Source organism: Lissotriton vulgaris, chromosome 5 (assembly GCF_964263255.1).
Source record: "Lissotriton vulgaris chromosome 5, aLisVul1.2, whole genome shotgun sequence".
NCBI classification, from domain to species: Eukaryota; Metazoa; Chordata; class Amphibia; order Caudata; family Salamandridae; genus Lissotriton; species Lissotriton vulgaris.
Window position 1 is genome coordinate 1,919,042,370 of NC_141693.1, and position 12,521 is coordinate 1,919,054,890.

The window sequence follows — 12,521 nt, forward strand, 5'->3', positions numbered from 1 at the left end:
TGGCAACCAGGCTTGCATTCTTTTTTTTGTCAATCTCAATTCCAAGAAAAGACAGTGCTGTGCTGGGTCCATCGTCTTTTCAGGCCCCAATGACATTCCCAACCCCTCTGTCAGCTCTTTGAAGTTTTCCAGGGCCTCCTACTCCGTAGAGCCGGAGCTTCAATGGGCCCAAATCCTCCGTCAGCTCTTTGAGGTTTTCCAGAGCCTCCTGGCACTCCATGGAGCCGGAGGTTCGGCAAAGAAAAATCATCCAAGTAATGGGTCACTAACATGTACCCCGTCCTTTTTTAAAACAACCAGTGCAGAGAGGTGCTAAAACACTCAAACAACGCGCATGACGTAGAACAGCCCATCTGTAATGCCTTGTCCATGTACCAGTTACCCTTGAAATGGGTACACAGACGATCCCAATCATCTGGATGGACTGGAAGCAAACGGAAGGCCGGTTTCATGTCGCCTTGTGCAATTTCCGCCGTCATTAGCGTGACATGGCCATGTCAACTGACGAGTAAGACACAGTAGCTTCCTTTTCATCGATAAAATCATTCACCGAGCACCCTTTTGTCCATGATAAATGCTGAATAAGCCTGAATTGTCCAGGTTCGTTCTTGGGCACCACCCCAATTGGTGACACAATCAAGTTATCTAAATGCCAATCTGGGAAGGGCCTGCCATTCTCCCTTTCCTCACCACACTTTTTAACATCTATGTGGCCCCCACTTGCCAGGGTTGTGAGATCTTTTGGGCTTGAGGTGTTGTCGTATGCCGATGACACCCAAATCATGGTTTCTCTTACCCAGTCAGTGAGGGACTCTGCCCTGAACTTCAGGAACTGTATGGACTATTCCTAGTTGGATGATCCATAACTTCCTGAAGTTAAATGGGGAGAAGACTGAGGTCTCGATCTTTGGGAGAAAGCAGGACATCTGGTCTAAGGACTGGTGGCCAATTTCCCTTGGGGAATGCCCCCTTCCATGCCAATTTGCTAGAAATCTAGGGGTTCTGACCTCGCTCTCTTTCAATCGCCAGGTCAGCAGGACGGTTTCCACCTGTTGCGGTATCATTTGGATCCTTAGAAAGATCGCCCACTATCTCTCCCCGGATGCTCGGAAGCAAGCCTCCGTGGCACTTGTCTCTTCAAGACTGGACTACTGCAATGCACTGTATGTGGGTATTAATAAGAGTCTTATCCACCGATTGCAGATAGTCCAGAACGCAGGGGCTAAGATGGTTCTCGGTCTTCCCAGATTATCCTCAGCATCTTTGGCGAGAAGAAACCTGCACTGGCTGCCCATCCAGTCTAGGAACTCTTTTAAGATTCTATGTCTTGCGCATGAGGCTGTGTATGTTATGTTATATTATAACAATTTATTATGCGCACAGCGACTCCAGCGAAGGAGCGTCCCGGCGCAGAGACAAAGAGCAACATAACACAACAGGGAGATAGGGCCTCAGGGAGATGGCTAAAACAGGAAAGTCTTGATGGCTCTACGGAAAGACAACAGGTCCTCAAGCAGTCAGATTTCAACTGGGAGGGTGTTCCAGATTAACGCAGCTTTCACCCTGAAGGAAGGATCCCCCATCCTACTGAGCCTAAATCTGGGGACAACAGCAAGGGCCTGACCTTGAGATCGGAGGTTGCGGGTGGGGGCATAAAAGGTAATTGAGTTGGCCAAAATCTCAGGGCCTAAAACTCTTAGGATTTTGAAGGTCAAACAAAGGACCTTAAAAAGAATACGCTTCCTTACAGGGAGCCAATGCAGGGAGCGGAGGACATTAGCCACCGGGCAGAATCTAGGTAGGCCGACAATGGCTCTCGCCGCGGCGTTTTGCACCCGCTGCAGACGAGTTAACTCAGCCTGGTTAGCCCCAGCCAGCAAAGAGCTTGCGTAGTCCAGATGAGAGATGATGGTTGCCTGGACTACAAGCTGTCTGGTAGGGGCATCGAAGAATTTAAGAACTGGTCTTAAACCTCTTAACAGTCCAAAGCAACAGGCTGCAATTTTTTTGGTGTGCCCTACGAATGTGAGACCAGCGTCTAACCAGACCCCTAGATTCTTCACCTCCGACACCGGGGTCTGAGTGGGGCCTAGCTCCGAAGGCCACCACTGATCGCCCCAGAGCTCCATTCCCTTCCCGACAACCATAACCTCTGTTTTTGTGGCACTAAGCTGGAGACAGTTACCTGTCAACCAGCTGGCCACCGCCTTCAGTCCAGACTGAAACCTGGGGGCATCCTGTTCCGCATCCCCGCTGAGAGTAACCGCCAGCTGTGTGTCATCGGCATATGAGACCAAAGTTAGGCCCCACTGCCTTGTGACATCAGCCAGCGGTCTCACGTAAAGGTTGAACAACGTGGGACTCAGCGAGGACCCCTGCGGAACCCCCATGGCCAGAGGCTGGAACCTGGACTTGAAGGGAGGGATGGCAACACAGAAGGAACGGTTGTCCAGGAAGGAGCGGAACCATTGCAGCGCCTGGCCACCGATACCGATCTCCTCGAGCCGCTGCAGGAGGATGCTGTGCGATACAGTATCGAAGGCGGCGCTGAGGTCTAACAAAATCAGCGCCGCCGTCTGACCAGCATCCAACCTCGCACGGAGATGTTCCACCATCACAAGAAGGGCAGTCTCCGTGCTGTGGCCGGCACGGAAGCCATTCTGTGTGGGATCGAGGGCATTGGACCGGGCTAGATGTTCAGACAGGGCCAGATTGACATGGGCCTCTGTCAGCTTAGCTGGCCAGGGTAGCAGCGAGATGGGACGATAGCTTTCCGGCTTAGATGGGTCAAGGGAGGGTTTTTTAATAATCGGAGACACCACCGCCTGCTTCCAACTAGTGGGGACTACCCCCGACTCCAGGGAAAGATTGACAAGGGAGCGTATAGCCGGGCGTCCCAAAAAGGTCTGGTCTCGAAAGAGGGCAGGCCTCACTGGACCAGATGGAGACCCAGATTTAACTTGCATGGCAAGTTTGTCAAACCCATCCAAGGTGAGAGGGGGAAATGAAAGCAGAGTGGTCTGATGAGGTGTCTCCTTGGAGCTACCCAACACATTTCCAATACTAGGGAATGCCCGATATATAGCCTGGACTTTTCCCAAGAAATAGGAAGTGAGGGATTCGCAGTGTGCGACAGAGCTCTCAGCCGTAGAGGTAATCCGCTTTGACATAAGATCTTTGACCGCCTTAAAGATGGCCTTCGACGGGTTAGTGCTGTTCCGGAATTCCTCGGCATAGAAGGCCGCTCGGGCACGACAAATGGCCCGGTGGTAGAGCTTGACGGACACGGCATATGCAGCTTTTAGCTCAGCCCCATATGTCTTCCGCCAGGCCCTCTCCGCCCGTCTACAGGCTCCCTTCAGGGCACGCAGAGCATCATCATACCAGGGGCTCGACACACGAGGACTGGGACTGGTCCAGATGATATTAGGTCCCTCCTCCACTCTTACATCCCCACGAGATCTCTACGCTATCTAATAAAAATCTTCTTCTAGTCCCCAGATTTACAAAAGCTACATGGGGAGGTAGAGCTTTTTCCATATTAACTCACAGATTATGGAATTCTCTTCCCCCTGAACTTACAGGACAATCTTCTTCTGTGCTTTTCCGCAAAGCTTTGAAGACCAGTTTTTTTACTGAGGCATACCATTAATGGTGCTTTAAAGGAATTACATCTTGATGATCTGTTTTTGCGCCTTGATGCCCTTGGGCTAAGTTGCGCGGTAAAAGTCACCTTTCATTCATTCATTCTTTTTCTAATTTCTCTTGCAAAACCTGTGAATGAGCTTTTGCTGACTTAATATTTTCGGACCAACGCCTGTGTCTAGGCCCTGCATAACCCAAACGAAAACCCCACTTTGAACCTTTCTCTTATTACTTCAGCAGCCTTCAGGTCGTTATAACTCTGTAAGGATGCCTCCAATTTGTCTGCCTTAACTGGCGTAGGTGCCTTTTGTCCCAGACCCCTGAACACCCTTAGCTCCTTTTGACCCCAGAAAATGCTGCTGCTGTCCCCCTGTGTGGCCCCCCGCTGCCCACCTTGTTGAAATACTCCACTATCCCAAAACAGTTGACCAAGGGATGTTCCCCCGGCATTTTGAGCACTCATGGCGAAATTTGCAACATTTGGGCGTGTAAAGCCTTTTATAGAAATCCCAGCAGTAAACACTAGCATAAATCAAGAAAGCTGCTGTCCAGTTTTCTATAGTCAAAGGAACCCTTGGTCGCTTAGCAAGCTTGCATTTCTCTTCTTTAGACCCTTCTTTAGCGCACACTTCCCAGTGCAATAATTTCAACATTTTAACGTATTCACCTTTCCATATGCGCTCTTTATTATCTCTGCTGGTTTCTTCCCTTATATCAGATTTCTCTGTGCCTTTGCTAATCACTGGCTTGGCCGGAGCCTTCTTACCTTCTTCCTCTATACCCACCCCTATGTCTAAAAACATACTTGCCCTTGCGCAATCTACCCTCTTCCCTCCCCCACAAACCCCCTCTTCTCCCATCCCCAGGGAGACCATTACCAGCACCTCCCTCTTTCCATGTTTTACCTGGCTCTAAGAAGGGTGCCTGTGTTGCCTTGCCAGTGGCCCCATGGTTGATCCCGACTTGGTTGGCTTTGCCGTAGGCTCTGACTCCCTTCTGGAACCTGAAAAACACTCTTATCCCTCCTACCCCATCTAAATCATCTCTCAGCTCGCCCTCCTCAAGGCTCTCCTCAACGAAATCTAACTCTGCGCCTTCGCGTGATCCCACATGGTGGCCCCTCATGGGCCCATAACTCCGAGCCTCCGGGGGTGCCGACTGCATCCTCCGGTACACCGCTGAGTCCTTTGACTGCGCTCTCCTGCTGGTTTTCCGTCCTGCTGACCGCTGAGGTCCGTCAGGTGTTGGTGCCAGCAAAACCGCTCAGGTCCTACATGTGCTGTCCGCGCCGGGATCCCCTGATGGTAACGGGTATGCTGCGCGAGGCTCTACCCTACCTTCTCCTTGGCGCCAGTAAGCCGCACCCAGCTCTGCCAAGTCCGCACCCGGACGTGATTCCTTGCCCTGCAATATAAATGATTGGTCTGGTGTGCCGGGACTCTGATACTCATCCCCTGTCTCCCTTCTCCTTTCCCATTTAAGCCCAAAGTCGTCTCTGCCCACTGACGCCCTAACTGAAACAAATCACCTACTTCCCTGTCTCTCAACCCCCCTCCTCCCCTCACTCCATTCCAGCCCAGTCGTGTCCAACCCTGGCCGGTCCTGGTCAAGACCTGACCCCGAGCCCCCCCACCAAGCTTTCTGCTGCCCCCGCCTTCGCTCCCTTTTCCCCCTCTTTTCAAATTTAAACCTTTGCCCTCCAAACCAGCTGAGCTTCCCCGTGCAAGATAAGCATCCACTTGACCAACTCTACTAATGCCCCTCACCTCCTCATTCCATGAGGTGAAAATATCTATCCCTTCCCAGGCATAGCTACCCCTTGTAGTCTCCCAAACCCCCTTAATCCCCTCCTCCTTGAGGTTCCGTGAGAATCGTAATGACGTTTTGGGCTTGATCGGATATGGATGAGTTTGGTATCTACGAACCGCAAATGACAAGTTTAGTAGGTGTACGTGTTTTCGCTACACTACTTAGAAGGGTTCGTCTTATTTACGGGTTTCTTCATCTGAACCCTCGGGTTCCATTTTAGATACGGCATCCATTTTGTTTCTTGCCCTCACGTAGCCGGCGAACGGACAATGTCCGCCTGATGACCGTGGGATGCCTAAGCACTTGCGGAAGATGTAAAATCCTTTGAGTGTGCCTTTATGACTAGGGGAATGACACGGCAAAGGCAGATGGCTCAGCTCGAGGCTCATCTTGCCGTGCCAGTCTATTGTTTCAGCCTTGCATGCGCTAGGCTTGAATCCTTTGATCCTGTGATCACGCTTCCAATATTGCCCCCACACTCTTTTCAATCTGTTGTCTGTCTTTGTTTTCCTTGCACCTGTTCCTGTCCCTTCTCTTAGCTCGTTTACAACCAGAATGGAATGTGCCTAATGGTGGGATAGCGTGCTTTTACAGTTGGGAACCGGCAATGTTACTGTAATTATGTTCCGGGCTTCTGAAAACATGAATGCGACCCTTTTGAAGTTCACTGTGGGAACTGAGTTGTAACCTTTTGTTCGTATGTTGTGCAATGGCGAAAATGTGTATATAAGGAGCGATCCACTTTTGCAATTCGAGGCAGACTCTCTGAACATACACTCTGTTATACTTCTAGCGATTTCTGTGTCCCTGCAGTAAATAAACGCTGGTCTTTGACGTCGAAGGAAGTGTCCCGTGTGTCTGTAATTTGTACGCCGGAACAGGTATCCCCACGAAGGTTTCAGGTGTTGTGCCCTGGCACCGCTGGGCCTTAATTTAGCCCAGTCCTTCAGTTGGCGCCCAACGTGGGGCGACATCATGTGGTACCGGTCCAAAGCCTGACGATCGTGAGGAACTTCGTGTGAAATCTCAGAGGGAAGGTGCACCCCGCTTCATCGATCCTGTTGTCGAAATAAGAGGTCCGAAGATTTTTCCCGCGAAGATTCCCGCTTCCAGACGGCTGCGACGGACTGATGCCCTGACTTTCGACCTGTTTTGGCGCCTGGCGTAGTCCTTTGTACGGCGAGACGATAGACGGGCCTTCCTGGTGACGCCATTGTTCTTTCAGTTAAGTATTTGTGGGTCGCTCCCAGTCCTTAGGTTAATTCTTTGGTTCCTTTTTTTTTGGGACATTTGCTTCGTACTTTGAAACTTGGTTGTTGTTGCTTGAAACTTGGTTGGTTGCATGGTTCCATTGCATTTGTGGTTCTTAGTTGTTGGTTCTCTCTTTTGGGTTTTTCTTTGACGATTGCAATTGCCAAAAACCGAGGGTCTCGTATTTTTGCGAGGATATCGTAATTCGATAACCCTTGAAGTTTGAAACTCGGTTAGCATGCACAATGCCTGGTCGTAGTATTTTGTTTGGTTTCCTTAAGTGTTGCAACACGGATTCCCGGTTGGAGGACTCGTGTCCGATACTTCCAGTTGGAACTCCGATTTATGAGCTCTATAGTCGACATGGAGTAGGCCCCATTGTATATAATGAATTTTGGATCCGTTATACAAGAAAAGATGGTGTCCTTAGTTGGCCACCCCATGGTAGCTTTGAAACTGAGATTTTAGATAATCTCGAAGCCAAATTGTTTAAAAAGAAAGCTAGGCCAGCGATGTTTGATTCCTTTCGGTTATGGCGCAAAGAGGCCAGACAGAAAGAAATCAAGCAGATTAAGAAAAATAAGAAAGAGGGTATTATTTCGATGATGCAAGGTGCAGAACAGCATCAGCGAGACAAGGCAGAGAAGGAAAAGGAAGTTTCTATCAGACAGCATAGCATAATGGTGGATAAATGTTATCCGGTTTTACCGTCGAGTTCTGAAAAGAAGGAAGAAGCATCGAAAGAGGATCCTTTGTTATCTTATTTACTAAAGTCACCACCTCCTTATGTACAGGGTACTATAGCTCCTATAGTTCTTCCTGTTCTTCCGCCTGTTGTTCCGGTGGCTGCTGGTCAGCCCGTAGTTGGTCCTGTTCCTCCGAATCCCCTTGTTCCTCAAGTGGGCCCTGCTCCTTTACCACCTCTTCTTCCTACTGCTCCTACGTTTACTCCTAATATTGTTGCTCCTGTTCTTCTTTCTTCTTCTCCTTCTGTTCGTAACCGTATATCTACTCCTGTTGCTACTCTCTATTCTCCACTTCTAGGATCGTTATTTGAATCCGATGTCTCTGAAACTCCCCAGAGACGAAGTCAAATCCCTGGTGGAAGGGAGAGTGCGACGCTAGTAACTATGGCGCGTAGGTGGATTAGACACCCTGCTAAGTACACTTCGCGCATAGTTTTCGATACATTCTCTCAGTTTAATGAGCCCACACAGAGATTCGTGTTCGAGGAGATGTGCAAATCATTACGAGAAGAGTGGGATAATGATGAGTTAGATATCGTACCACCCGATTTGACTGAGCTTCAGAGTCAGTTTTCGAACGGTATGATCGTAGGTGGAGATGTACGGCGTGCATTAGAGCGTTGGTTAGCTTTTAGGTCCAAAGTGCCTTCTCGAGTGTCGTTTGATGACGACTCCGATGACCCGAATGCGAAATCTGGTCAGTATCCTATGCGAGAGGTTCCCCCAGTGTGGATGCCAGGTGATGCTGCTGCTAATACTGCAATTTTGCCACACTTCCAGAGAGTTTGGATACACCTCCCATGGAAGCGATCAGAAGTCTTGCAGGTGAAACAATCTTTGACTGACCCCCGAAAGAATCCAGCAGGTTATTACAAGGAGTTATCCCAACTCGTGGATGCTTCTGTTATGAACCTTGCTGATATCGACATGCTGTTTGGTAATGTCGTACCGCAACCAGTTTGGGCGAAAATTCGTCAAGAGAATCATGCAGCCGAGTTAGGTGGTGATTGTGCTGCACTTGTAGCGGCTGATGGACGGCAAGTTGGTGGGGCTAAGCCTGAACAGTTAATTATGGATCTGCCCCAAAGAATCATTACGCTCATGAAAACACCCATGCCAGCGATGAGGGTGAACTGGGATAAATTGTCTGCTTGCAAACAAAAGAAAGACGAGAGTGTCTCCGATTTCTTTACTAGGTTTGAGGAGGCATTTATCGATCATAGTGGTCAGGATATGAGCACTGAGGGAGGTCAGCGATTGTTTGTCGATAAGTTCGTGCTCAATCTGTTGCCTGAGTTATGCAATAAATTGAAAAATTCTGAAAGTGCTTGGGCTGTCTCGACAACGGCTCAGATATTAGCAACGGCTCAATATTATGAGAATAGGGAAAAAGAAGAGAATGATCATGCAGATAAGAAAATGAAGGAGCTAAAAACTAAGGTATTGTTGCAGCAAGCGTATCCTCCACGCTCGAATCAGAATGATTCGCAACAGCAGCATGTGCAGTATTGAACGCAAGCGCAGTCTTCTAGGATGCAGTCGCGCTCTGACTCCTCTGCCTCCAGATCTATGCTTGGGTATAATCAGTGTGCATATTGTAGGGTAGAGGGCCATTTGAAGTTTAATTGCCCTGTTTTACATGACCGAACGAATGGTGCCTCGGTTCGAGGAGGTCGTGGTGGTCATCAGCAAGCATCTCGAGGTAGAGGTTGTGACACCTCTCACAATCAAAATGAGCGTTCTGCTACTTCATCGGATGCGAACAATTGTTTTGATCAGCGAAATACATCGTCTGGTAGATCTGCGCAGTATCATGTGGATGACTATTATGTTGAACATGAGATTGGTGCGGACAGCAATTACTAGGACAGCCATAGACAAAGAGAGGGAGTAGTATCAGTTCCGGTTGATCAGAGGGGGCCTTACGTCGCAGTTGCCACATCGGGCGTAGTTGAGCCTTTTCTGTTGGACACTGGTGCAGCAAAAAGTTCCATCATGCATTCGAAACTCCCTGGCGCACCTTTGTCTGGCTTAATGAACGTTTCTGTTGGATTCTCTGGCGCCCCGGTTAGCAATCCAGTTTCTAGCCCTTTGTCCCTTACGATCGGGCCACGTGAGCTAGAGGCTCCTTTGATTTTAACTACTGGTTGTGGTGAGAATCTCTTGGGTCTGGATTTGTTAAAGCGGTTATATGCGACTTTGTATTGCTCTCCTACGGGAATGGAGCTTACATTAGGGCAGAGAGTGATCTCTCCTATGTACTTGTCAACTGATAAGCTCCCGCCGGAATTGACTTCCCTTCCTGAGTCTTTATGGGCAACAGGTCCCAATGATGTGGGCCTATTAGACATACCACCTTATGTAGTCCAATTGAAATCACATGTGAGGTTACCACGTATCCCACAATATCGTATCTCTCTTCATGGCGAGCGAGCGCTATTAGCGATCATTTATGATTTGATCGAAAAGGATGTTATTGAAGAAACTCGGGGAAATGTGTGTAATAGTCCTGTGTTACCTATTTTGAAACGAACTGACCCATCCAAACCTCCTGTGTACCGTTTTTAATTGATTTGAGAGAAGTGAATAAAATTGTGATCCCACAGTTTCCAGTGGTGCCTGACATTACAGCTTTGCTGACCCTGATTCCAGCCTCTGCCCCCTGGTTTTCAGTGATCGACCTAAAGAATGCTTTCTTTAGCATTCCGATTGCTGAAGAAAGCAGAGATCTATTCGGCTTCTCATTAGGTGGTCGCAGTTTTCGGTTTAAACGCGCACCGCAGGGCTACTGTGAGAGTCCATCGATCTACAGTCAGGCCCTTAAGAGTCAACTTGATTCATTTGTGTTACCTGCGGGTGCGGCCTTGATTCAATACGTTGATGATCTGTTAGTGGCTGCCGACACTGAGCAAATTTGTAAAACTGCTACAGTATCGTTGTTAAAGCACTTATGTGACTTACATCACAAGGTGTCTTCTAAGCTACAGTATTGTTGTCAAGAAGTAACCTATGTGGGTCACTTATTGTCAAAGGAGGGAAGAAGGTTGACCCCAGAAAGAATTGCAGCGATTGCTCGAATGACTGTGCCAACAACTCAGAGAGATGTACGTGCCTTTCTAGGTATCACGTCATACTGCAGACAATGGATTCCAAATTTTTCATTGTTAGCGAAGCCATTGTTAGCTCTTACGTGCAAGGATGTTCCGACTCCTTTGCCATGGACTGAAGATTGTCAGAAAAGTTTTTCTGAATTGCGTGATGCGTTGTGTTCGGCTCCTGTGTTAGGTACTCCTGATTACAGTAAGCCGTTTACACTATACGTTCACGAGAGAGAAGGTTGTGCGTTAAGTGTTTTGACGCATTAATTTGGCGGTAAACAGCGTCCATGTGCATATTTTTCTTCGACCTTAGACCCAGTAGCTAGAGCGTTGCCAAGTTGTCTAAGAGTGACAGCGGCAGCTGCGGTGTCCATTCGACAGTCCGCAGGTCTGGTCATGAATAATATGCTTACAGTGATGGTTCCGCATGCAGTTGATACTCTCTTGAATCGAACAAAGACTCAACATCTGACGAGCGCAAGGTTGACCGGTTATGAGTTGACACTTTTGGCCAGTCATATACAGATAAAACGTTGTAATGTGTTGAACCCAGCGACATTGTTGCCGATCAATATGGAATTAGGTGATGTAGCACCACATGACTGTTACTTAAGAACTGAAGAAGAGACGAAGGGTCGTATTGACCTGAAAAACACTCCATTGGTAGATCCCGATGGTACTTTGTACGTTGATGGTTCATGCTTCAAGTTGCCGAATGGTGATGTGACAACTGCGTATGCTGTAGTAACGTTGAGCACGGTTGTGGAAACTGGGGAATTGAGTCAGAATTCGGCGCAAGCGGCAGAGTTGATTGCTTTAACGAGAGCGTGTGTTTTGTCTAAAGGAAAGCGAGTGAATGTGTTTACCGACAGTCAGTATGCATTTGGCGTAGCACATAGTTTTGGTCGATTGTGGAGAAAAAGAGGATTCATGACGTCGCATGGTACGAAGATCCAACACGGACAGCTCGTGAACGATCTTTTGGATGCACTTACATTGCCTAAGCAAGTGGCAATCATTAAATGCAGCGCGCATCGAAAGGTTACAGATGATGTTGGTCGTGGTAACGCGTTTGCAGACAAGATTGCTAAGGAAACGGCCAAGAATCTGACGAATCGAATGTATGTTACGAGTTCAGTGAGCTGGCCGACGGAGATTAGTATGTGTGAGGACACCGTTGAGAGTGTGAAAGCGATTCAGAATGAGGCCACCAAAACTGAAAAGGCTAAATGGAAAGAAAGTACAGGGAAGTTAGACACGAATGGATGTTGGGTTGATTTGTCAGAATATCAGAGATGGATGTTACCGGACGCGTATGTGCTTGCTGTTGTTACTATGGCCCACGGCATGTCACATATTAGCGCAAAAGGTATATGTAAATTGTTGTCCCCTGTATGGAAGAATGATGGGATTGCTAAGTGTGCTGAGAGAGTGGTCAAGACCTGTATGGTGTGTTTGATGCATAATCCTGGTAAGGGCACCCCCACTCCACCTGGTCATTTTGCTCCTCCTACATGCCCCTTTGAAGTTATCCAGCTGGACTTCATCCATATGGAGAGATGCAATAATCTAAAATATGTATTGGTTGTGGTTTGCGCATTCTCCAGATGGATTGAGGCCTACCCTGTTAAGGATAATACTGCCCTGTCCACAGCAAAAGTTCTGCTCAAGGAATATTTCCCGAGGTATGGAATGCCACGGATCGTATGGTCGGATAATGGTAGTGAGTTTGTGGGAAGTGTGATGAAGAGTGTGTGTGCGAGTTTGGGTATTAGCCAAAAATTTCATAGCGCTAACCATCCTCAGTCGGCGGGTTTAGTGGAAGGGTACAATGGTACTCTGAAACTGAAACTTGCCAAAATCCAAGCAACGACTGGTTTGGCATGGCCTGATACATTGCCTCTAGCTCTCTTATCGACCAGGGCGACTGTGCACTCTCGAGTAGGGCTTAGCCCATATGAGATTGTGTTCG